The sequence below is a fragment of the Diorhabda sublineata genome, chromosome 2 (assembly GCF_026230105.1).
Source record: "Diorhabda sublineata isolate icDioSubl1.1 chromosome 2, icDioSubl1.1, whole genome shotgun sequence".
Classification (NCBI taxonomy): Eukaryota; Metazoa; Arthropoda; class Insecta; order Coleoptera; family Chrysomelidae; genus Diorhabda; species Diorhabda sublineata.
In genome coordinates, this window is record NC_079475.1 from 1,346,290 (window position 1) to 1,372,620 (window position 26,331).

At 31.5% G+C, this 26,331-nt stretch overlaps 1 protein-coding gene and 1 pseudogene across 1 annotated transcript in view; both read right to left on the reverse strand.

The window, feature by feature from the left end:
- LOC130452990 (kinesin-like protein CG14535) overlaps positions 1-26,331 on the reverse strand; it is a 252,562-nt gene that overhangs the window by 119,659 nt on the left and 106,572 nt on the right. The gene's annotated exons all lie outside the window — the stretch shown is intronic.
- LOC130452992 (60S ribosomal protein L3-like) lies at positions 20,389-20,857 on the reverse strand (annotated as a pseudogene).

Consider the following 26,331-nt stretch of genomic DNA (forward strand, 5'->3'; position numbering starts at 1 on the left):
AATCATAAAGGGCGCGATGGAGAATCCGCAACTGAATTCACGTAATGGCTTCAAACAGAAAGGCATCTCACAACTAAAGTCACCACCAATGCTGATATTGGAGTTATTGCTTCTATTGTAATGAAACTGAATTTAGAAACGTGTTTAAAGTCTAATATAGTCAAGGTAGCTGGACCAGTGTACGATGACAGTGTGAAACCTGGTCCATCAAAAAGCAATTGATCAAAGGTTTGATAAAATTGGTAAAATTTGATAAAAAAGGATCCACCGGTAGACAAGAGGAATCATGACAGGAGATGATGAGGCTGAAGTAAATATTATCAGAGAAACTGTTAGCGATTTAGATTCATTTTTTGACTGAGATGAAAGTTTTAATTAACTGTATATAACTTGAATAGCACTCCTGAGTTTTTTCACCATTAAAAATGTCAAACTTTGACTGCATTGCTGCTAAATCTCAAATTTTTACTTGTAACTTGTAACTCGTAATTCCTATTTTTGAGCAAAATTTAATGACAATTTCTCTTATCAGAATGATGAATAAGTTGTTAAAGCTGATTATAAAGAATTAAAGAATACATTAAAAATTGATCTACGTTTCAATAAACTAATACGATCCCTTTTTTTGCTTTGCTACGACTTCAACCGCATAGCCGCCCATGCTCAAAATGTGATGTCTTTTTTACGAGTTAATTCCACGCACTTTGAGGCCGATACTTTACTGAAATTCGACACGCGATCTCCTCCTCTGGAATCTCGATTTACGCTCTCCTGAAACGCGAAATACCATTCAATTCAGAATCTATTAAATAACCGGTAATATATGTTTTCTTAGTGTTTACTAATTGTTGGAATAGTTTAGACAGTTGAGGAAGATAACATTAACCCAGTTATCGATTCATTAGTTGAAATAACTTCGCGTATAAAGAGATAATATGATAGGAATGGAATGGAAATACCTTCTGAGTTCAAAGACCCAATAAAAAGAACTGCTTATATACAAAGCTATACAAAATTTTATCTTTCCACGCCTCTTGTTTCTGTTAGATTTGTCAACAATGTTTTAACAAAAAGTAATGGTTCAAGCAAAAATCCAACAATCTACACAGATGAATGAAGGCAATAGAAATGAAAACTACAAAGTCAAACATGTTCACTAGTTATTTTGAGGCACTGCATTGAACTTGCAAGACTAAAGTAAGCTGGGAAATGGGAGAAAACTCTAAAATTTTAAAACTTTTTGAAGAATCTTGGTGCCAAAACAGACATCGATTGAATTTTCTTGATCATAGATAATTCAAAATCTAACAACCTTTCAAAAAAAAACAAGTTTTCGCTGTACGACTTATTTACGACCCAGCACTCACAAGTCACTGAATATAAAAATGAAAAACCTTCTATCATATTCGAAACCAAGGGAACTTTGAAAAAAATAAAAGTATATATATATATATATATATATATATATATATTTATATATATATATATTAGCATGAGTACCCAGGTATCATTTTTTTTTGTTTTTTCATCCTATTTTTCATGAAATCTGAGAGATTGAATTGGTATCCCCACGCTAAACATTTCAAGTCCTGTAAGTTTTCAAGTTAATGCGTCCCCTCCTAATATTATATCGCTTGTGCTTAATGTCACTTACCACCACACATAACTAAACATTAGATATTGCACTTATTGATATCATAACTTTCATTTGAAACATGTACTCAGAGTTTTTGGCCTAAATATAACGGATTAAAAATCAAAAAATTGATAATAAGATCCACAAAACACTTGATCGAGGAAACCATCTGAGAAATCACCTGGACATGATTCCGGAAATGAGAAATGGCAACGGACTAATATTGTGAAGGTTGTAACGAAGAAGAAGAGACGATTAAGCATCTGTTCTGCACGTGGCCCGAGTTTTCTTAATTGATACCTCCCTCGTCGGAACTTATATCGAGTCGTAAGGTTCGTTGGTAATATGTCGAAGTGCTTGAGTTCCAACACGGAGATCGGAGGTTCGAATCTGTTAAAAAGATATGAAAAAATTATAACAATCTAACAATTTTATATAAATATGGTGCTGAAATAAAGATATTCATATGTTATCGATGTAATTACACTAAAAAATAATAAAATTGTACTTATGCAGCCACCATATCATTGTGAATTGAACCCTATAGAATTGATTTGGGCTTCTGTTAAAAAGAGGCAACCAAAAATATTAATTTTTAACTAAAAGATGTAATGGATCTTCTAATATAAGCATTGGAAAATGCGACGACATTCACCAGCAAAATTGTTCGTTTTGATCTAAGAACACTTAATAATTCAAGTTCCTATATTTCAGATATAATATGAGTCCTATGGAGACGATTCTCTATCTCGTGTGCGTGGTTTTGAGTGGTAGTGAGGGCAGAGAGAGCACTGAAGATGACCAGCACCCAGGTCGCTCTTTGACCGTTTCAACTCTGGGAACAGTGACCAAAATCTACCAAATTGTGCGTGTAGATCGTCCAATGATTGTTGAGGTTGTAAACGCCGATGAAGAAACGGTTAGAAACATTTTACACGAGTAATTTCGTGACAAAAGTCTATGCGAAGTTGGTGCCAAAAAATCTGACTCTTGACCAAAAGCTCTTGCGTCAACGGGTCTGTTCAAATTTCCTTGAAAGATTAGAAAAAGATCTGCTCTAAAAGGGAACCGATTTGAATCGATGGAAGCGGTAAAGTAAAAAACGGCAGACTCCTGAAGGGCCTCACCAAAGAAGACTTCCAGCATTCGAAAGTAAATTTTTTTATAAAAAACCCTTTTTCGTAACAAGTCTCGTTATTTAATAGCCAAACCTCGTACTATTCTTATATTATTTCACTCAAAACAGAAACAACACACATTTAAGAATTCTCCTTTATAACCTTTCAGAGTTTCTCTTTATATACTAGAAGTTTCTCCAATATTCCGATGCAATTTCTAATATAGAACCACATAATAGGTGACGATATTCTTGTACGAGGGTTGCTTCTTGAGTTTTGAGATAGAAAGATGCAAAAAAATATTCATTTTTTGGATATGACGTTATTGTTTCCAAAATATTCTTCATTGAGATCAACTCCTGCATGCATTTAAGCCAATTGTCGAAGCATTTTTTTCATTACGATAGAAGTACCTCCAAAATATGTGATTTGAATGCATCCAGCGCTTTTTCATGTGTAGAAAAACGTTAAGCTCGCAATTAATATTTGATATGCGTGGCTCAGAATAAATCAATGATTCGTCCTCTACGATTGGTTCTACTGATTTTTTCGATCACAGCTAGCGAACAAATGCCGGTGTATCATTCAGAATTGAGCGTTCCACGATGTTATAATGGAACTTTGATCTTGAAAGACCTATATAGAACATTTTTTCAGCATTTCTTTGCACCAATTAATATTGTAGCAAAATGCGACCACTACTGAATTTGGAAACCAGTAAAACACGATGTCTCAGCACCAAAAGTCGTAGTGAGTTGGTTTAACCCACGTCTAAAGTCATAGTTAATCAACGCGAATTTTATTCATAAACCAAGATGGATGGTTCAACAATCTCTAAACAATTCAAGTAGCCCTCGTATGACAACACATTCTGGACACGTACACCATTAAAAATGTCTAATTTCACGATGGCAATGTCGCATTTGACATATTCAAATCGGTGCTACCATATCTCAAATCTCAAGTAGCGAGCCTGATTATTATTTCAATTTATCACATTTTCTATTCTGAATTTTAGTCGAATGTATCAAAAATTTTGACATTATTGAACATAGTGTATAATTTTCTTCACCTCTGATGGCGATTCTCATGAAATCAAAATGCAATATGTGGATCGATGCGATGTTTTAAGTAAAAAGTTGAATATAAAAATTTAATTATTATTTTTACGAGTAAGATACAGGGTATAATAAAATTCTTATCAGGTTCTTAACATGCATCATAAAAATGATGGTATAAAGCTAAACGTTGCCAGCTAAGTGGAATGAAAAAAAAATTAATGGACGAGAATCTTTCGTAATAAACTTATCACTGCTCTTCCATATTTTACGTTTTGACCATTAAAGTTACAATGTATACCTAGGAAGATAAGCGGAAAGTATAAACGAAAATGTTCTTTTTTCAGTTTCGTATTATAACATAGAATCGTAAAAACGAGTTTCTCCTCTTTCTTTTTGTATATTTTTCCGACATTGGCGGTACGTGATACGAAATTTTTATTGATATTATGGAAATATAAGCTTTCAGAATTCAATATAATGATATTAAAGCCGGTACCACACGATTTGTCTAATGGCTTCAACGTTGTATGATTGGACGCATAGTTTGGTCGTAGTGCGCATGTCATTCGACGAATGTTTCGCTTCTAATATTGGAAAGTGAACCGCGTCAAAGAAGTAGTCAACATTAGAAAGAATCTGGAGTCATAACTTGTAGTACAACCACGAACAGTTCTTGCTTTCTTGCTTGTTATTATATTATATTATTATCCAGTTCATTTTAATAGAATTTATATCCATTGTATACTTTTTTTGCCACGTTTTCATTCCTTTAGGTAAGTTTCCAACGTTGGTTGAATATTGGACGTATTGTGTATATGCAGCACGTTAGAACAAGAACGCTCGTGTAAAAGTTGAACGCATCGTGTAGTACCGGCTTAATACAGTGCTATTCTAATGATCCTTTCTTGAGGAGGAACTCAATTATAACAAAAACTAAAGAAATGTTAATTTTTATTGTATAAACAGTAGTACATTAAATCTTCAATGCAAAACATCGTATTTCGTTTTAATATTTAATAATACAGTGAATATTTGCTTGTAATATGCGAAATATTACTCAGAACTCTTCACGAAGAGGCGGCTGAATCTCGACTATCTTCTACCCTAAATCTTAAAAAAATTAAATATCATATCTGTCTAATTTACCGGTTTATAATCTTTTTTGGTTCCAAACTTGACATAAATTTTGAGATTCAATTTTTTCATCGGTCAATCTTGACAAGATTGGAGGTTTAATGCGTTCGGAATTATTCCAACTTCATAAATCGAGATGCTTGAAAATTAAGTAGAGATACTTCAAAGCACATTTTCAGTAGTTCTGTATATAACCACCATAGTCCTTCTAAGCCCAATCTCCTTATTATCTATCCTAGAGTCAGTTACCATGGTTAAAAAAAATATTTTCTCAGTTGGAAAAAACGCATTTCTTCAAATAACTGGATCAACGACGCGACGTCTCCATACTAGTTTTTCGAAGTACCTGGTTTATTTGTTAACATTCCACGAATAGATAGCTCCAACTTCATACAAAGTCAAAAGAACTCCAAGCTTTTGAGAGGAATTTGTAGTAAGTAAGAAAGGTACAAGAAATTAATGCAGACACTGCAGAAATTACCAAAGCGGGTTTAGATCTGGAAGATCAGTCAGAGTCCACTCTAAGGAAAACGCAAAGAATACGATCTACCAATTCACTCAATCTTCATAGATTTCCAGAAAGCTCACGATATTGTGAACAGAAACCATTTGTACAGTATTATGAAGGGTCTTAGAGCTTATAAGTCTGATAAAATGAAGACAAAGACAAATCAAACAATTTCAAAATGTTTCCAGACCAACGCAGGACTAAAATATAAAAATCCTTTATCCACTACGCTCTTCAATATAGTTTTCGAATATCTAGTGCAGGAAATCGGTTTGAACAAACCATGGACAATAAAAACAAGTTCTGGCATACGCAGACGATGTATTAATCCGTTTAACATCGGAAAACTAGCTTATTTTTGCTTCGTAAGACAGTGTTTCTTAGTGTAGTTCAGTGAAATGTAGTGTGGGGTAGAGCAGGGTAGTGGAGTGCACACAGATCTGCACTATTATAGTGTAGGTAAAGATTTCAAGGAAAATATTATATTAACACCTATTCGATTACGAGTTTTCAATTATTTCAACATCCTCATTCATAAAAATAATATCCATAAATGGAAATTCTTGAGAATCTCTATACTTCGATTTGTTTTTTTAACTGTCAATTCACTGGAAAAATGAGCGTTTTTGATACAATTATTTGAATCTATCTTTTGTCCTTAGCACGCACCACTGGTTTACATTTTTAAATTTGAAAATATTTGCAACGTTCTCGTGAACTTTTAATGATAAATTTCTTAAGAAGATAATCAGTTTACGACCTTGTTTTCTTAGTGAATGCGAATAATATTCGGAACGTCCTATTTGGGACTGGAGGGAGATAATGTCAAAATACCCAGTCGTTTTGGATTTTTAAAAGCATTTCACAATTTTAATCTTGACGCGATGTCAAACGTTAAGTGGCTATTAATTTCACGATCTAACTACAAGATAGCTATAATAATGAATAATTAAACAGCTGCACATGAATTTATTGTAAAAAAATGTCCAATGGCTAAAATTGTATTAAGGATCTATTGATAAAACTTGCTTATAATTTCTTTGAACTTCTTTGCACTTGTTCCAAGGATTATTCACTCTATTGATTCCATTTCTGATATCTAGAAGATTATCAAAACAAGCTTACATGGTTGCATGTTTCTTGAGCTGCGTAATAACAAGCGTTAGATTTATAAATACGTTTTTTATTTATAAAAATGTTTATAATGTGATTTTGCTTCATTTTCTCTTACCAACTTACTAGCTTTCTTTTCTTTTCGATTCATAGTGGTAATCCCAAGCCTTATTCACAGTTAAAGAATAACGCTCAGTATATATTGAACCATAGTGAATCAAGTGAAATTTATGGTGCATTTAATAGATTTTCTAATATCTTCTCAATGTTGCTTTTTACACGTAAAATGCTCACAGAATTCCAGTTATCTTCAAATATTTCCTTTCATTTCAATGCTCCTTCTTAATAAAATCTATTCTATCTACTCGTTTCTTCTTTAAAATTTTAATATATTAGATATAAGACTGAGACTTCTGTATGGTAATCTAGGATTGTTACAGCCCTCAACTGGATTTCCAGTTGTTGAAATCCTTCATTTTACTCCCAACTAGGCAGCTGGGAATTACTAAAGAAGGAACGAGTAGATAGAACAGATTTTAATAAGAATAATTAAAATTTAAATATATTAGAGATAAAACTAAAACTTATTTATGGTAATCTAGGATTGTTGCAGCCCTTAACTGGATTCCCAGTTTTTGAAATCCTTCATTCAACTCTCAACCAGGCAGCTGGAAATTAATAAGGAAGGAACGAGTAGATAGAACAGAGATAAGACTGAGTTGTTGAAATCCTTCATTTAACTCCCAACCAGGCAGCTGGAAATTAGTAAAGAAGAAACGAGTAGATAGAACAGATTTTAATAAGGATAACTAATATTTAAATTTATTATAGTTAAGTCTGAGACTTAGTTATGGTAATCTAGGATTGTTGCAGCCCTGAACTGGATTCTCAGTTGTTGAAATCCTTCCCTTTTAACTCCCAATATTTATATACATTAACTGAGACCGGATACCACTTCGGGAAGAAAAGTTTCCAGCAGGGAAAGTTTGACCCAAATTATGAATATCAAACTAAAAATAGAATCTAATTAAAATTTAAAAAAAAATGATAGAATATTTAAATGTCTTCAACTTATATCTCTACAACAAATATATTTTCAGTAAGGTGGACCCGGAATAAAGTAAATTAGATGAATTAAATGAAGCTGAAGATGTATGAGATCTGGAGAGTTCAAGAATCCAATCCGCAATTTTTAATGAACCATGTGATTTACAATAACCAAGGGCAACGTTGCAATTAGCGTTAAATCCTTTTTTCTCTGTGTGAGATTGTCAAAACCTACAAGTTTAGAATATAATTTAAGTCATATTGCATGGAAGTTCTTTGGGGAAGTAATTAAAATTAGTTCTACTCATTTTGAAGACTAATCCTAAATATTCAAACAATTAAATTCAAGACATCTCGCTAAATTCAGATACTCCCCTTTTGAGACAAAAGGTCGGCACGAATTCAGCCGCAAGCTGTCTTTATTGACAATAAGTTGGTTTTATTACAAAAGCGGAAGCCGGAGGATCTTTGGAATATTTCCTTTTACTACTTCGGGACAATAAGAAAGAGTGAACTTGACGATGATTAACTCTTGAAATATCAAAAATAATTCGCAATTTGCTTGGAGAAAATATTTTTTCCACGAATACGTTAATTTGAAAAAAATAGAGAATACTACTCGTGATTTAACAAACATTATAATGTTATATAAAATCAATCACCAGGATAGCAATGAAAATAAAATGAAAATCTTAAACACGTGTTAAGGAATCATTTTTATCAACCGGTTAGTTTGGTGAACTAATATTTTCAACGAGATTTGACACTAAATTATCCAAAATTCCATTTCTTTTATTAAAATATATTTCAATATTTTGTAAACAATAATCGGGTTGAAATGAACTACTTTATATCGTAAGAGGTTTATATGACTACACAGCTACCAGATATAAGAATATAAGAAAAAGTTTATATATAAGGGTTGTATAAAAAATATGTTATTTATAACGGAAAAATAATCATTCCCGCCTTCCTACTTAATCGTATTGTGTACCCAGGAAACAAGTTATGAATTTTTCTTTTTATCCAATATAAATTATTTTTGAGTTTGTATTCTCCGAATAATATAGGAATTTGAGAATTTTTTTTATTAATAACATGCTTTTTTCTCACTTATAGCAGATATTGTGAAACGTTTTATTGTTGAAATTATATCCAGTGATTCTAGGTGAGTTTCTACAAAAATTTGTTGCTCCATTTCCTGATTTCCCTCTATTTTTTTCAATAATCAATTTTAAATATAAACAAAAAGTAACCAAAACTAATTAGAATCCCCTTATATACTCGAAATTGGTTTTCGAATTATCGATCTTCTTTTTTTAAGATGGAAACATCTCAAATGCAGAGGTTATTCGGCCAATTAAAGTCTCAGATAACATTGTCCATATAATATAAAACCTAACCTCAAAAATTCGAATAGTTTCATACAATATACATAATGACAGAAAAAAATAAGCAAAAATAAAGAAAAATTCCAAACAACTGAAACTATAGTCAATTGAATTGCATATTGACGTGGCTGGAACTTTATTAATGGAATGCTAGATGGCGTTGAGGAAACTAGATTTTAAGATTTATAATATTACTAAGGATTATATCAAATTCAACCCTTTTTAGTGGTCATAATATACAATAGTATTGTATATTTGAATAAGGTTATAATGTAAACTACATTATGTGTGAATACTCTATTTGTAAACGTCCTCTGGAACTACACAGTATGAAAGGAAACTAACTTTCCGGTAGCTTTTATTGAGATCAAAGGACACGGAAACGTAGCTCTAAGGTAAAATGAGCACAACTCGTAGTAGTTCATATTTCAAAAATATTACTTACGTAAAGAGATACCTTGTTTATATATAAAATAATTTTATTTAAAAAACGTCATCAATTTGTTGATGGATTGCGAGGAAAATATTGGAAATATGAAACAATTCACTATAGTCCAGGGCTTTCATCTCCGATTTTTATGAACCTGCATCGATTTGAATGAAATTTTGACAGCATGTACGAAATACTTCAAAAATCAAAACCTACCTTACGTTAATGTGTGTTTTTGCCCTAGGGGTAAGTTCTACTCCAACTAGGGGATGAAAATTTTTATATTGAAAATTGCCAAGGAAATTTTAAGTAAAAAACTTCATTGCATTGTTTTTCAAAATCAATAGTTTTTGAGTTATGCACGATTGAAAATTTGAAAACCACGTCTTCAATCGATTTTTCATGAATAACTCCAATACTTTTGATTTTATCAGAAAAAATGTGGATAACAAATATAAAGATTATAAACAAAACGAAGAGATTAATTTTCTTAAATTTGTTTCACGCATAACATAAATCGTGTTATGATCTATTGAAGGTTGAATGGTTTTATCGAACAAAAATTTTTTACAATTCAACGAGTAACGGAAAAGCTTTTCGATGTGATTGCATAGAACCTTTTGAAATTACTTTCAAATAGCTTCAAAATGAGATTTAGTAGAAATCTCTAGTATAAAAACTAAGACAGTTAAGGTCGAAATAAAATTGATTTATATTTTTTTTGTAGAAAAAAACTCGATTTCACCCTTAGCAGTATTACCCAAATTTTAATAAAAACATAATCCAGTGATGATTCTCTTTATTTAAGTACTAATAATGATTTCTGGAAGTGTAAATAATTTAGAATGCATAGTTTCAAAAAAAATATGTTTTAAATTTCTAAAAATCTCTACTTGTTACCAAAATTTCTGGAAAACTATATATATATATATATATATATATATATATATATATATATATATATATATATATATATATATATATGTATATGGTATATTTTGTTAAATCAATAGTTTTTGAGTTATGCGTGATTAGAAATTAAATTTTTCTTTAAAAAAATCAAGTTTTCAATCGATTTTTCGTGAATAAATCAAATACTTTTGATTTTATCAGAAAAAATATACAGAACAAAAATAAAGCTTATGATAAAACAAAGAGATTGATTCTCTTAAATTTGCTTTACGCATAATATAAACCGAGTTATGATCTATTGAAGGTTGAATGTTTTAATCAAACGAAAATTTTTAAAATTCAACGAGTATAGGAAAAACGATCAGCTTTTCGAGGTAATTGCATAGAACCTTTTTCAAATTACTTTCAAAAAGCTTTAAAATTAGATGTAGTAGAAATCTCTAGGATAAAAACTAATAAAGTTAAGGTCCAAATAAAATTGATTTATATTTTTTTTTTTGTAAAAAAAACTCGATTTAACTCTTAGTAATAGTATCCAAATTTAAAAAAAAACAATAAAGTCGAAAAATCATTATCGAAATTTTTCAAAATTTCTATTTTTTTAAAAATTTCTGAAAAACTATGATAAATACAAAAAATTTGTTGAGAATCAAAAAGCCGGTATTTTTTTCAAATATTTTGATATTTCGAAATTTTTTGTAACTTCTAAAACAACTGAGATTTGACCTTATAACGTTTGACTGGTACCATCTTTGAACCCTTTAAACGTTGCCTTCAAAGAAGTGGAGGGCAGAACAACAAGCTGAGAACGTTTATAAACTTATAAATTATAAAATTTTCTATAAATCTATGTTTTGAGCAATCAATTTGCTTGAAAATTAAACGAGATATGGGGAATAAACTAATACACTTTTCCTTAAATTTTGGAGCAGATAGATTTGGAGTATAAGTGAAAATATGCATCGGAGATGAGAATAATTTCCTCATTTTTCAATATAAAAGATGATTTATAAGGGTTTAAAATTCTGAATACATAATATTAAGGTTAAGAAGATTAGAAAAATGTCAATTCGAAATAATAAAACCAAAAAATTGTACACGTACGTCTGTAAATATTTATTTGATTTTTTTCCGAAATAGGGAATGATTTATTGGGGGTTGAAAATTATAAATACAAAATATTCAAGTCCAAGCAGATGAAAAGATGTTTATTTAAAATAAATACATCATCAAAACGAATAAATACGTCAATAAATATTTAATATAAGTAAGCTATTTTATTTTTATAATTTAGATAATTATTATAATTATAATTTATTATAATTAATTAATTATATATAAATATAATTTATATATAATTAAGATTTATAATTTTATATCAACCGGGAATGCTTTATGAGGGATTATATACAACAATCAGGGTTGAAAAATTTTAAATACTATATTAAAGTATTAAACAACTATTAATCAATTATTAAAAGTATTTTTCCACTTATTAAATGCTCTTACTTATAATTTTATTGATTTTTTAAAATAAGGGATAGTTTTCACCCATAAGGGTGTACCATATTGGCATATGATAGTTTTTGAAGATAAGTGTAAGTCGAGTGAATCAATTCCAAATTTCCATGCAAATCAATGGTTCATGGAAATCGGAGGTAAAGTAGTGGAGGTAAATATTGCCCAGCGGGTAATATGGCCCAAAATCGCCAGCACAAAAAGTAAAGTATTTATTTGCAGTCTGACATCAGTAGACAACTGCGTATATGCCCCTCCATACACCATTGTATAGGCAACCTTTAGACGCCTCGTGTTTGCGTATTGTAACTAGTTAGGTTATATCTGCCGCGCTAAGCACATGCTCGTATAAGTTTTCCGCTAATTTCTTAAGCACGTTTTTCTGTAAGAATCAACGTGAACGCCGTACCCAATTAAGAGAGGTAAGTGTACGTAGTGAAGTAGCTATACACAGAATATTTATTAAGTGATGAAACTCTAAGTGTTGTTTTTACCCATTATGTTGTCTGGATGTACTGTCGACGATGTAATGGGTTATATGGCCCCTGGGCCATATAACCCGCCAGTGGAATGTATTACCTTAAAACTGTTTTCTATTTCTTTTGTTTGCTTTAGATTTAAGATGGGGAAGACTTACAAAAACCTGCGGAAGCATTGGTCTCAAGACCAACTTGAACAAGCAGTAGCAGCTATCAGAAGCGGAAAATCTCAAAGAAATGTATGTTCTAGATTCCAGGTACCAAGGCGCACGTTACCGTGGTATTTAGTTCAAGGCTTGTCAGAAAAGAAACTGGTTCGTCCAAGCATATTAAATCAGGAACAGGAGAGAAATTTTGTGCAACGGATTAAGCGATACTCTCAAATTGGATTGCCTCTCACTCCCAAACTTGTGCGACATCAAATGTTTCGATATTGTGATATCAACCGCATTCCCAATAACTTTAATAAAGAAAAACAGCTTGCTGGAAAAGACTGTCTTGCTTTATTTTTAAGAAGAAATGGCGATTTGTTCGTTCACAAGGCACAGCCTATGAATCCTGCCCGTACTCAGAAACTTAACAAGGCAGTTGTGAGCGACTACTTCACCAAGATAACGTGACAACATTGAATAAACTCCAAAATATATACAACATGGACGAGAAAAGCTGCCGCCTCACCATACACCATAAACAATGCGTTCTGTCCGAGAGAGGAGTACGCCGGGTTCATATGGTTGCGCCCGAACACACCGAAAATGTAACAATCGTAGCTTGTTGTAATGCTATGGGCAACTCCATTCCACCTATGATATTGTTTCGAGGAAAACGCTTAAAACCAGAATTTTGCGATCATTTGCCTCACGGAACTCTGGTAAAAATGGCACCTAAAGGCTCTATGACGACTCAACTCTTCAATGACTTTCTAAGACATTTTGCTCATTATAAATCGAACGGGTCTACATTGCTTGTGTTTGATGTAGCTACAAACCATTTAGATTTTACCATTGCTGAAACAGCAGAGTCATTTTATTTTGTTTGCCTTCAGATACAACGCACGAGCTACAACCATTAGATAAGGCTGTATTTCGCTCTTTTGAAGCAAACTGGGATCAGGAAATTTTGAGATACTGGAATACCTTCCCACAAAGAAACCTGAACAAGAGTAGGTTCAACATAATATATTCCCGTGTTTGGCCCAAGTGTATGACGCCGGAAAATATTGTGAGCGGATTTAGAGCTACAGGATTGTTCTCTCTAAACCCTGATGCAATACCTGATGCCGCATTCGCACTTCTACTTGTATAACGTTTTTTGCGTATTTAAATTTTTTGTTGAAGATATGAATCATCAAAGCTTTTTATCAATCATTTTTATCGAGCGCTTATATTTTCCTAAAAACACGCTCCCGTGGGAATGAGAAACAATTTGAGAAAAGAAAAACAATAAATTTAATGAGCATTATGTTCTTGAAACAGCTACTTTTTTTACTTTTTGCAGAAAATATACGGAAACTAAGAAACGTGAGTTTTTGTTCGTTACAAATAGGACGGTGTCCCAAGTGATTCAAACCCGTCAGTTTGGATTTCCTTCTCTACCAAAACACTTTTCTTTTATCTGACTCTACCTTTAATATATTTATGGAGTTGTTCCTTTCTTTGAAAAATGTCTAACTTCTTTCTTTATTTGTAAATGGAGTCAATTTAGACAGTTTCGAATACTAAGAAACATTTCTCAAGGAAACATCGCCGTATCTCAAGCTATTTTTTATAAAAGTTCACTTTCTAATTAGAATCAGAGCTATAGGGGAGGTGAATAAAATTTCAGTTAGTACAAGTTAAAACTAGCAACTGTGAATGATTCCTTCGACGTTTGTGATTGTAGTTTTTGAAGCTGAATATGTAGCTGCAAGTGAAGGTGCGAAGTTATTGTGTTGTGTGGCTGAATCGGTACGAAATCCTCAACCAAATCAAGAAAACTACCAGAAGATGGACAATTCGCAATTCGCAACCTTCTTCAGGCGAACTCCTTGTTCATTATCGACGTTCAGCTGTCGCATGTATAAGTTCCAAAATACTGCTTTATGGGATTATGTTGGACAGATTGGAAAAGCTTCTACCGTCAAGGACCTTTTTTATAAGCTTTAAGGTCTCTGTCTAGGTTTCTGGTGAACTCTGGATAGTCTATAAGTCAAATTGCTCTCTTCCATATTGAGTCTAGCATACGAGCCGAGCCGAGCTCCGAAAATGCAATATTCCAATATTGATAAATTTATCCCTTATGTGTTATTAAAAAGGGCTTCAGGCCACGTGATTATGTTAACAACACCCGATAAGCGAATTCGTGTGTCAGAAACACCATCGTTGACTGCAAATCTTTCGGAGATTTGTCCATCGATAAAGAACTGGATGGATTGGAATCTGAGAAAGCTACTAAGTTTAATTTTTTGGAAGTTTGGCAAATTTGCCAGATTTTCTACACTTGGTGTACACTTGGAGTATCAGCTTTTTACTAATTTTTGAAATCTTCTTATGATTAGAAAGAACGAATCAATATTTATTAACCTTGGAATACAATGAAAAGGGCTAAAACGGTTTATGAAAGGGTTAATTCCCTAGGGCAAAATATATTAACAAAGTTGCGTTAATTGAGTTTGGAAACTTTTCACAGCCTCATTATATATTTTCTGTTTTTTCCTTTTATTAGTCGTTAGGGAGAAATAATAAACGAAATATGGCGGCGATTTGAATTTGGAAAAATCTCATTGCTTTTGTAAAGTACTTGGAGATTCTTCGCTTGGAACTCCAATTGTAACTAATTTGATGAATCACTCTTTATAGAGGTTTCAAAAAAAGTTTAGCTCGTCTCTAGGAAAAGTAAAAAACTGAAAAATAATCGTTATTTGTATTAAGATGAAGGGCGTTGAAGAATATTTTTCGAAACTACTCGCAACATTTTTATTAAATTGTATACGAAAATGTTTTGGAAGATTATATATCCGATGAATTGAGTTTTTTGTCTGACTTTCATAGAATCACTGAAGTGTCAAAATGTTGAGTCGAAATGTAGCCAGTGAATGGATCGAACAACACTACGTGACAATCTATGTTCACCATGTTATATACTGTGGGTGAATAAATGTATTCATAAACATTGTAGAGTTTATATTTTTCATTCAACCCCACAGTTCGTACCAAATAAGATTTAATTCAATATTTAAGTTTTTGAATGTTAACCTTGAATATCATTTGATTATCCACCAGAGGGAACACTTTCTGTGAAACTCGATTCTGTGTATCATTTTCGAAACTTTTTTGTTTGAAAATCATGAAGTTACAAGAAATGGTAGTAAAGAAAAATGATAAAATCATTTATTATTAATTGGTATAGATTATGTGAAATAAAATTTTTTTGTTGCATGAATTAACTAAAAATTTATTTGAAAACTGTCATTTATTGATTAGTTTAGGCATTCAAGCTCAAAATGGTGTCAAACCTCCGAATTCTTTAATGCTACCTGATTTTCTTCAAAATTTGGAATTGAAGTCATTTTACCATCCATATCAAGATCTACATTGTCGCAATGTGTACAAATTATTTTTAAGGGGTGAAAACCACTTATCATAATATATTGTATGATAGAAAATTTGTACATTTTGAAATATTAACCCTTAAGAATCTTTAAAAACTACCCTTCTAATGAAGGAATATAGGAAAAAATCTTTTAACGATTTAAACCATTGCAATTTCATTTTTACTGTGAAAAATTCATAGCATTTTAACAAAATTCAATTGGTTATTGATTTTTATTATTCAACCCTTAAAAATTACCCCTTTGCAGAGAATGAAATAAAAAAAAATAAATCTAATAATTTCCAACTGTTAGATTTTGCATTCTTTTTGGTATTAAAGTTTCTTATCTCTACTAAGTAAGTAATTTTCAATTGTCTATACCCTGTCAACCCTTGAGAACCACCCCTTCGATATAAAATGAAAAAAAATTAATGACTGTTAATGTTTTGATATTGATTTATTTCGGTATTTAAGTGTATTTTCCAAACACGAAGTGATTTTTCATTCTCTACACCCTGACACCCCTTAAGAACCATCCCTTAACCACGATTATAAGTATATCATCTCTTGGTACCCTCAAATGTACCTACAGGTATCTTATAATAAACAGAAAAATCCTTGCTCCAAAATTTGAAACTTTTTCATATTCTATAATTCACAAAAAAAATTTAAAATACTTATTTTTCATGTAACTCCATTAATTTAAAGATATCAATTCTACAGAAAACCATTATAAAGGTTATTTTCAGGGCTACAGGCCTATGTATGTTAGGAGGTCCTGAGACTCTCCACGTTTTATTAATAAAGGGTCAAATGGCTGTGTATAAACAATCCTCGCACTGTAGTGACAGATTAATTTAGTTATAACCCCGTTAATTTTTTTGCTTAAAAAAATAAAAAGAGCAAAATAATCGTCATGAAAAATGCTTTGATTTGTTTTTGTATCTCTTATAGTTATGGAGAAGAAATGGGCTAATAAAAATTATTTAAAGAATCAAAAAAAAAGTTTCATTTAATGCTCTTTTTTTCAGAATTATGCATTTCTAATGAGCAAAACTTTCAGATGTCGTAAATAACATCAAAATAAAGTATTTGGTACAAGGAATTGATTTTCAATGAAATACCATCAGTTCCAGTACATTTTGTTTTTAACTACTTCAACTATTTTACATCATATTTCACTGAAATTTCAGTAGAAACGATTTTGTCAGTGGTAATTTGAAAGGTATTTTTAAGCTCTTCAAAAAGTATTCTATGAATTTTTGTAGAAAAATGTACCCTTTCCTGTTATTTGAGGTTATATGCTCAATTACATAAAACAAAAGCTATTCAAGTATCTATAACTTGCTTTAGGTCTCAAAATACAACTTATTTTCTTTGTTTTTTTTTTTCAAAAGCTTCATTTTTATTCATTACACTTTTTCAGATAAAATGCATCATTACAGAGTTATACGAAAAAAACTATTGAAAAATGCGTTTTTTGACGAAAAATCGTACTTTTCAATTGCGAATAACTCAAAAAGTATTGATCTAGCGAAAAATCTTCATATGACATTTTTCACTTTAAATTTGCTGATCTTTCTGGGATTATTTTGAGTGAAAAATTCTCCACCCCCGAAAAGAAGTGGCATCTTCTTGAGAAAGGCTCGTAATAGTGAATAATTCTTTGTATTGATTTCATTACTCAGAATAATGGATGCATGGATTTTGGATTTTTATGAATATTATTCTTCATTTTCTCTCGACGATAACCACATTTATGACTGATTTTATTTTTGAAAAAGAGATTTAGACAAAGTTCTTGTCAGTTCGAGATGATGGAAATTACCCCGAACTGAGTCGAATCACAATATGAAAACTTTCAAAATAAGTTTTTGTTGTAAAAAAGCATTCCGGAAGGTCTATTTCAATGAAAATAACGAAATTTGGTTAAAGAAAAATGTCATATAAAATATATATATAAAAGGAATAGAAAACCAACTGAGAAATATATTTTATTCATAGAAAATATAGATCAATTATGGACTCTAAATTAATTCTAGCAAAATGAAACTATTACAAGTCGAAGAAAGGCTTTTTTTGAATGGATTATCAACTAGTTCGAGTCCACCAAGTGGAAAAGGGAGAAGTTCAAACGGATCTTCTTTCTCAGTACTATATTTGTAGATAATAAAAGTTATCACTCGAGACTTTTACAAAAATTGTCCATAACCAAGTGGTTAGAAAAAGCTTTACAAAATTATATGAATTCAGAGAATATTTGGTTTCATTCCATGAAGATCAATTGGAAGAATATGGAATTAGGTGGTTGGATCTCTACCATATCATTGGAAAATGAACAGTCAGTATAATATTAGTGTGCCAATTTAATTTAATTAAATCATATACTCAAACAACCGACATTTTAATTATGATTGGTTGTGGTAATAAAACAGGAACTCAAAAGGTGGTTTGTAAGATTTTAGATAAAAAATGCCCTGGTCAACACGATTCGAGGTCTACAGTTAGCAAAAACCAGGTATAAATGTTCAATTGACTGTTCAAATAAAATTAGACGTACTTCTAGAGATCGAGAAAAATCCGCATAAGACAACTCAGAAGTTGATTTAACTTCAGAAGTTAAATGAATATGGAAGCAGTGAGTTGATGATGGACAGAATGAAAGCAGATTTACAATTCTTGAACCAAATATTTTCTGATGAAGCTGTTTCTTTCGAACAGAACGGTTAAAAAACAGAATTTTAGATATTGGAGCAGAGAAAATCTTCATTGAATCAATATATTAATGGAGTAAACGTTTGAGTTGTTATCATTAACAATAAAATTATTGGCCCTTATTTTTTTGAAAGCACAGTTAATGGTGAGGTTTATCTAGATTTTTTTATCATCTTCTTAAGACTTCTTCCTGATGTTAATCATCCAATTGAGATCCATCTACCCAACGAGATGAAGCTCCACGAACTGTCTATTAAAAGAAGTGATAATGCTTCATAATATATCACATCAAGTTTCTACAAAATCAACTTGTTATTCGGTTTGTAAACAATCCCATAACAAAAAATTACCAATTTATTAAATCAAAACTAACTATTCATTTTCAAAAACTTGGCATTCAAGAGTATTGACTTCAAAACTTTGCTCTTCATTCCTAACAAACCAAATTAGTGAATATTAAACAAGAAATTATTTCATACTGAATACTTTTAAATGAAATAATGAAGTGAGATTACTTCTAATACACACTGAGGTGCTAAAATAATGAATGCAAATAAGAGATCCTGAAGCAGGTCAATTTTTGTACATAAAAACACACTTTCTGTCCCTTCAACGCCCTAAAGGTAATAATAACCTCCATAAAAACTTTAAACAGAAAGGGGTTTATAAGGGGTTTCAATTCTCTATTCAGTAATATAGCACTTTCCAAATGTTGAACGTAAATACTCAAGAAAAAACTAATTTTGTTCCAAACAGAATTCAGCAATGTTTCTATCGAAAGTTTTCGTTAAAACTAGAATCGAAAAACTACTGTTACAAATAGGAAAGTGTATCAAAACTTTTTTAATCATAATATTTAACAATATTCTTTTTCGCCGCAGGATATTCCAGAGAAATTTTTCATCAAAGTTAAAAGTGTACAAATTTAATCAAAGTTTTCCGCGTTCTTAACTTTGCTCCTTATCACTATTGAAAATAGGATGCAGGAATTCTGTTTTTCTTAAATACATTTTTCTATTTTGGAGAAGCATCCAAAACTAGCTTCTCAGAAACTTGTAACGACCAACTAATAATCGAATGAGAGTTTATTCATACGAAGTTTTATTAGAAACATTGAAATACTATAAAGTTGCCTATTTTTTATACCTTTTTGTTTCATATATAATTTATCGTGACGAATAGAAAGCGTTGTTAGAGTGAGTTTCGTTGTGTACCTTTTAAGCCTTTTAGTTGTCTTTTCTCAATTCTATAGATTCTTTAGAACTGAAGAATCTTCTAGGCACCGCTAGCTTTGAAGCAAAACTTTCCACTAAGTCTCATATACCCATTTTATCTCGGTAGATAGTTTCATGGGAGGTTCTAAGGTCACATTTATCAAGAGTAGAGTTTTAATAGTCTTTATCGAATAATCGAACATTTAGTTTAGTTTAGATTACCATTTAGATTAAACACTTCAAATCACTTCCACAACCACCGCATAGTCAAGATCTGGCCCGAAGTGACTAATTGTGACTAATTCACTGATCTAAGAAAATGGTCGCCATTAAGAAATTCAGCTTAAATGAAGAAGCAATTACTGAAACTGGAGCCAATTTTGTGACAAAAGACATATTCTTAAAGGTTAATGAACAAAATCGATTTTTGGCAAAAAAATGTGTTTTCATAGTTTTTTAAACGACTTAGATTTCGCCTCCGCCCAATTGAATTTCCATCGTTTCAGCAATTTCATCTGAGTGTATTTTATACCTAAATCGGTCTATTTCTTGGAAGCTTTAGTGCCTTTGCCTTCATACCATTTCTTGTAGAGACGTCTCCTACAATCTTCAGAAAGATGTTCAGCCCAAACTGTAACTAGAACACGACTCCGTTAAATTGAACTTCCATCGTTTCAACAATTTCATCTGAGTGTTTGGGCTAACTTCAACTAGAGCCACTATGTGGTGTTTCAATGTAACCTACAACATCGACAATAACCGTCGGGGGAGTTTTTGAATTATAACTGCTTGTACCATTCCCTTCTTATTCATATTATATCCTGGTCTATATGGTTCCCGTACAACGTGGATCATACTTGATTTGTAACCAATGAAGGCTGTTAAATGAATTGGTTTAGAGAGATCATCTTCTGGAAATGCTTCTACTTTACCACGATGTTTTTGTGACCGTTTCTTGGGAGAGAATTTCATGGGCCTATGACTTGGCGCACTGAACTTTATGTGAGACATCACATCAAGTTATCTCCAATTCTACATCAAGTACGTGAATTTTTTTTAAGTTGTTTCAAAAAACCTAGCGGTGCGATTTTTCGGGGCTTCATGTGAAATTTCAAAACAATCCGTTGCCCCTATACAAAATAAGATACGGCTAGACTGATTTGTCTAGAAACACGCCAGGCATCATATTGGTCAGAGAGCTTTTAATATCAATTGATGTGAACACCAAAAAGTATAGACCTCTTTTAAGTATTCAATCGACGTTTCTTCCTGTAACTATATGAAGTATATCAATCCTTGAGGATTTTTCCAACAATTTCATCTATTTCTTCAACGACTGACAGACCAAGGGAAAATTCATCTTTCAAATGCAAATCGAACCAAATAATTCTCACAGTGAGGTTTTGATGAGCACTCATCAAGTTGAATAATACAGAATTCTCACCATAGAATTTGGGAAATAATTAAGCAAAAATATCTGGATAAGCGCGTTCTAGTATTCATGTATTTTAGTAATATTTGAAATAGTAACCATTTTGTACTATAAACTGTAATACTCAATTACTACCTAAAAAATAATTTAAAATTACAAAACTATGATGCAATTCTATCAATTCTAGCACAATTCATCATCAAAATAATGAAAATATTGTGCGAATGATCACCGTAATCCTTTGATTCACTACCAACAAATGTGTCATTGTGATCAAAGATTTCCTCAAAATTCAGTACATCATTGTGATTATCATCACTGTGAGCAATTAAATGATCAACCTTCTCTTGAGCTATTTCATAATAACTAGGTTCTATCCAAGATATTTTTTCATTTCCTTCTAACTTTCCATCTTTATTCTTATCCAACAAATCATAGAATTAAGCTTTTCTGGAACTGAATCATCTTTACTGATATCAATTCCTCTAGTTCCTATATATTCTTGGAAATTGATGAAGCTATCTTCATCCTTATCTTTGTCTTTAAAAGTTTGTTCTATAGGTAGCATGTTGGGTGAGAAAATGATATCCATTCACTAGCATCAAGAACACCGTCGTTATTGATATCTGTTGCTTTCCACATATTTTTATCATCTTGAATCAAATGTTCATTTTCACTCCCAATTTCAATAGTATTTTCGGAACTGTCTATCCCATATGTATCAGCTAAATATTTTTCACTAGTGACTATATCATCGTTATTTTCATCTGCCTCTTCCAGCCTATCTTTGGCTTCTTCATCTGAAAGTATTTTAAAAGAACGAATAAATTCTTCAGCTTCTTTGAAACTACCTAACTTAGCTTCATGATCAAATATATATCCTTCATATTTTCTTTAAATTACATAACAAGTAAGTAAGAAAGAACTGAAATTTATTTTTCCTGTACTGCCTTTTCTTAAACTATTTTTCCAGCGCGATTTATTTGTAATTTTGCTACTGTGATTTTCCTTATCAGGCTTTGTGGGGCTTTGTCCCAGCTTGAACAACTATCAACAATTGTTTCTTATTGGTTGCTGTTCAAGCTTTTTTATATATTGAGGTAAATACTGACGTTAATTACATATATAATGTATTTTCATATCTTGGTCCATGTTTTTCCAGATATTGTCTGTATCTAAACTAAACTGACCTTTTTCTTTCATGTATCTGCTTTTGTTCATTTTTAATGGTTCTAAGCTTCAATATCCGATCTTTCTCTTCAATTTATGGCTTTGATCTTCTATAATTACATCATCCTATTCATGAATAGTATAAATTGAGGTGAGCTGAGGCTGTTTGTTTGCTTTAGCCGTCAGATACTCTATTATATGAGTTTGCAATTTCATAAAAATTTTATTAAAATCTTCGGAAAAATGATCACTTCTAATATAATCAAAATGTTTCGTTTGATCTACCGATTTTGGTTTCGAAACTTGATTTAAATCGTACTATGTAAGATTTAAATAAGATGCAAACATATTTAAAAGGAAAGTACTCATTTCAAGAGTTTCTTGTTTATAGTCTACTGACGGAAAATTTACATTGTAAGAGTATTACAAGCCGCCTTTGGCAAAAAGTTGAGGATAATAACATTTGAATCTCGAGGGTCTCATTGATAATTATTATAAGAGGAAAGGAAACGTTAAGGGCAAGTTCAAAGGGCACTCAAGTGCCTTTGGGTGCATGTGAAAACTCTACTGGAAGTAAATTTGCAATTATAAGGAGCTATTCACCTGACTGAAGTGTATTATAAGACAAAATGATAAGTCATTAACAATTAATGAAACTGCATTAACTCGCTCTTCTTAAAAATTGAAGATTTCATCATAATTAAATAAAATAATATCACAATTATACTTTATTAATCATAGTTTCATATAATGTTATCAGAATTATTGAATGATTGGGGATATAGCAAATTTTCAAGGTTTTGTTTTTAATATAAGAGGGTAGTTCATAAAACAAGGTTATCGCGGTGCTGTAGGTGAGATCTAGACAGATTTTAAGTTCCACTTAAAAGAGGTTGTTATTTCTTGGTGTTCACATCAATTGATATTAAAAAGATATCTACTACCCCAAACTGAAACCAGAAGAAATCCGATCAAAAAATGATGATTAGAGGTGCGAAATAGATTATGTAGTCTCTGAAGACGAAAACTTGGTTATCGAAACGAGCATCAGGCAAGGTAATTGTGAGTGTTGGGGTGGTGGTAGTCTAATTAGTGTGTAATACCATCAACGGTTCCAGAAAATTCAACTAAATAAAGAGAGTGGTTGAAGCTTTACAAAGAGTTGTGAAACTTGAACTAATGGAGTATGGTGTTGATCTCACTGGGGTAACGTTTATTATGCATTACTCGAACCTGATCTACTTATTTAGTTTATCTACTGTCAATAATTGATGTAATTTAAGCAGGTGATGCAAAAAAAAACGAAATTAATATATTAGAAAGGCATTGTATTTTACGCAGTTGTATTTTAACATCTTCAGCGATTCTTTTGGAAAAAATGTTGCTTCCATTTTTTGCCCGGAAATTCTAAGAATTATACCAGAAGTTTGGCCACCAGCTGAGAGTTTGAAGGAAAAAATCTAGTCTATCAATTCATATCCTGGCAAACTGTGTACAACGTTCATTCTTATCTTGGTAGCCATGAAAGATGGCGCTTCAATTCGATTCTCACAACAGTGTACAAATTACTCTATGTTATACGCTTTTTGTTACCCCGGTGGACGTGCAGACGTCCATGAGAAACAGCGTACTAGCTGGCCAACTTATTCGGACGAAGTGAATGGAAAACTGGAAGAAGCATTACCGAGAGATGGAGGATCGGGACCTCAGTAGTGCAAAGTGGGTTCTGAAAATGCAACAGGCAACGTGTGGAAGTGACTACCATATCTTTTCTGAATTGCGAAAACTCTTTGATGGGATGAATTTCACTAGAATTTGGTAGGAAATTGATCTCAATTGTGATTATGATGTGATGTCGATTGTGAGTTTTTTACCTCATCTCACATAATTTACTTTATTATCCCAAAATACAAAGATATCATACAAAATAGTAAATACTTAATGAAAAACCGTAGTACCTACAAACTATTAACCAACTTTCAAATAAGGACGTGATAAACGTCATTAACAAAATCATTGATCTCGGCTACCAATAGCTTGATTTGATAAGGAACTGATCCTGCTTTTGATGCAAAATAATTTTTAAATACACGGAAAGTTATAGTATTGAAGAAAAATTTATCACGGATGTTATACCTTGAAATTTTCAATAGAAATTCAAAATATTGAAAATTTAGTTTGGAGAATATTCTAATTTATGTATGTACACCAATGTGTTGAGTATGAATAGTTATTTGGAAAGTAAATGTTTTTATAAGCGCCGCAAATACCAGAAGCACAAAAAAAATAACATCGGTTTATTCAAATCCTGTTGTTTTAAAATGTTTACTTTTAAGTCGAGTGCTTTCCCCATTTATCCATGATATAGGATAATCGGATTTTTCTCTGCATTTCTCGTTTATCCTTATAATCTACAAAATCATCACAGACTTTCCTTATTCATTTAATATATGAAAATATTTGGTTCTATTTTCAAATGACAACTGAAAATTGATCATCGTTGTCTGTACTCAAGAAACTTTAATACAGCAACTGAAAATTATTCTGTATCATGAACCAATAAAAAAAATTGAAGTCCAAATAACAACAAAGCTATTAAGCTGTCGTTCTACATTCACAACTTGATAGTCCAGTTTTTATAAGGGGTTGATTTCGAAAAATCGACAAATTCAATATATTATAACGTTAAAACTTGTCTTTTGGCTCAAGTTTTGAAATCAGGTGTCACAAAAATTGATTTTTTTTACATTTTTTGCAAATATCTCGTTTTATATGGGTTTAACACCATTTTTATTTATTAACAACATCATAGAGAGCTCAATTAATTCTCTACAACTTTTGTATTCAACATTTTTATATATCTTGAACTGTGTTCGAAATAGAGGCGTAGAGAGCGCGGTCAGAGAATTATTTGAGATCATAATTCATTGTTATATTGAAAATTATTATTTTTTATTAATTTTAGATTAATTTTAATCCAACATATCATGAAATTTATCAAACCTAAAACAGCATTTGAAATAGAAAATAATTAAGTTCATTTTATTTCCAATCCTTAAACTTGCTGCAGCATTTTAAGAAGAAAACTGTCCGGTTGAGATTATTTGAGATTAGAATGCAAACTTTATTAGAAATTTATAATGCTCCGAAATCTGTGGATAATATCGAATATTCCACCAACGAGTGGAGCAGCTCACTAATATTTCAATAGCGTTTATTCTCAAATTGAAACTTGGTTAGGGAATGATTTAGAACCGTAAGAATGGGGTGGGAGAATTCGTATCGAATCCCGATTATTTTACCACCTGCAGCAGCTGAAGTGAGGTTACAGTTGTCTTTAGGTTGCGGTCAGTGTAATAGACAAGCTTGTCCCAATGCTGCACCATATCAGACCGATATTAATGACGATAGAACCTTTGACCCAGAAATCATGAATGATTCGGAGACAACTTACTTCGAAGACAGTTGTGAAGAGGAAATTAAAATTTTGTAGCAAGACGACGATGATGAAGAATGAGAAGAAAAAGAAGATGGAGAAGAAGAAGTGAATTGAAATTAGAACTATCGAAATTTTTATGAACTATGATAATAATAAATCTATGATGTTTAATAAAAGCTTGAATTGAAAATCTTTATTCATATAGAAAGTCATATGGATTAGATTGGTATTTTCCTCAATAATTCCAATAATTATATGTAACCACGAAAAAATTTATCTAAAAGTTATTAAAAAATGATAATTATAAATGAAGTGATAAATTATAACCTAACTTAAGCTAACCTAACCTAATCTAACCTAACATAACCTATCCTATCCTAACCTAACCTAACCTAACCTAACCTAACCTAACCTAACCTAACCTAACCTAACCTAATCTAACAT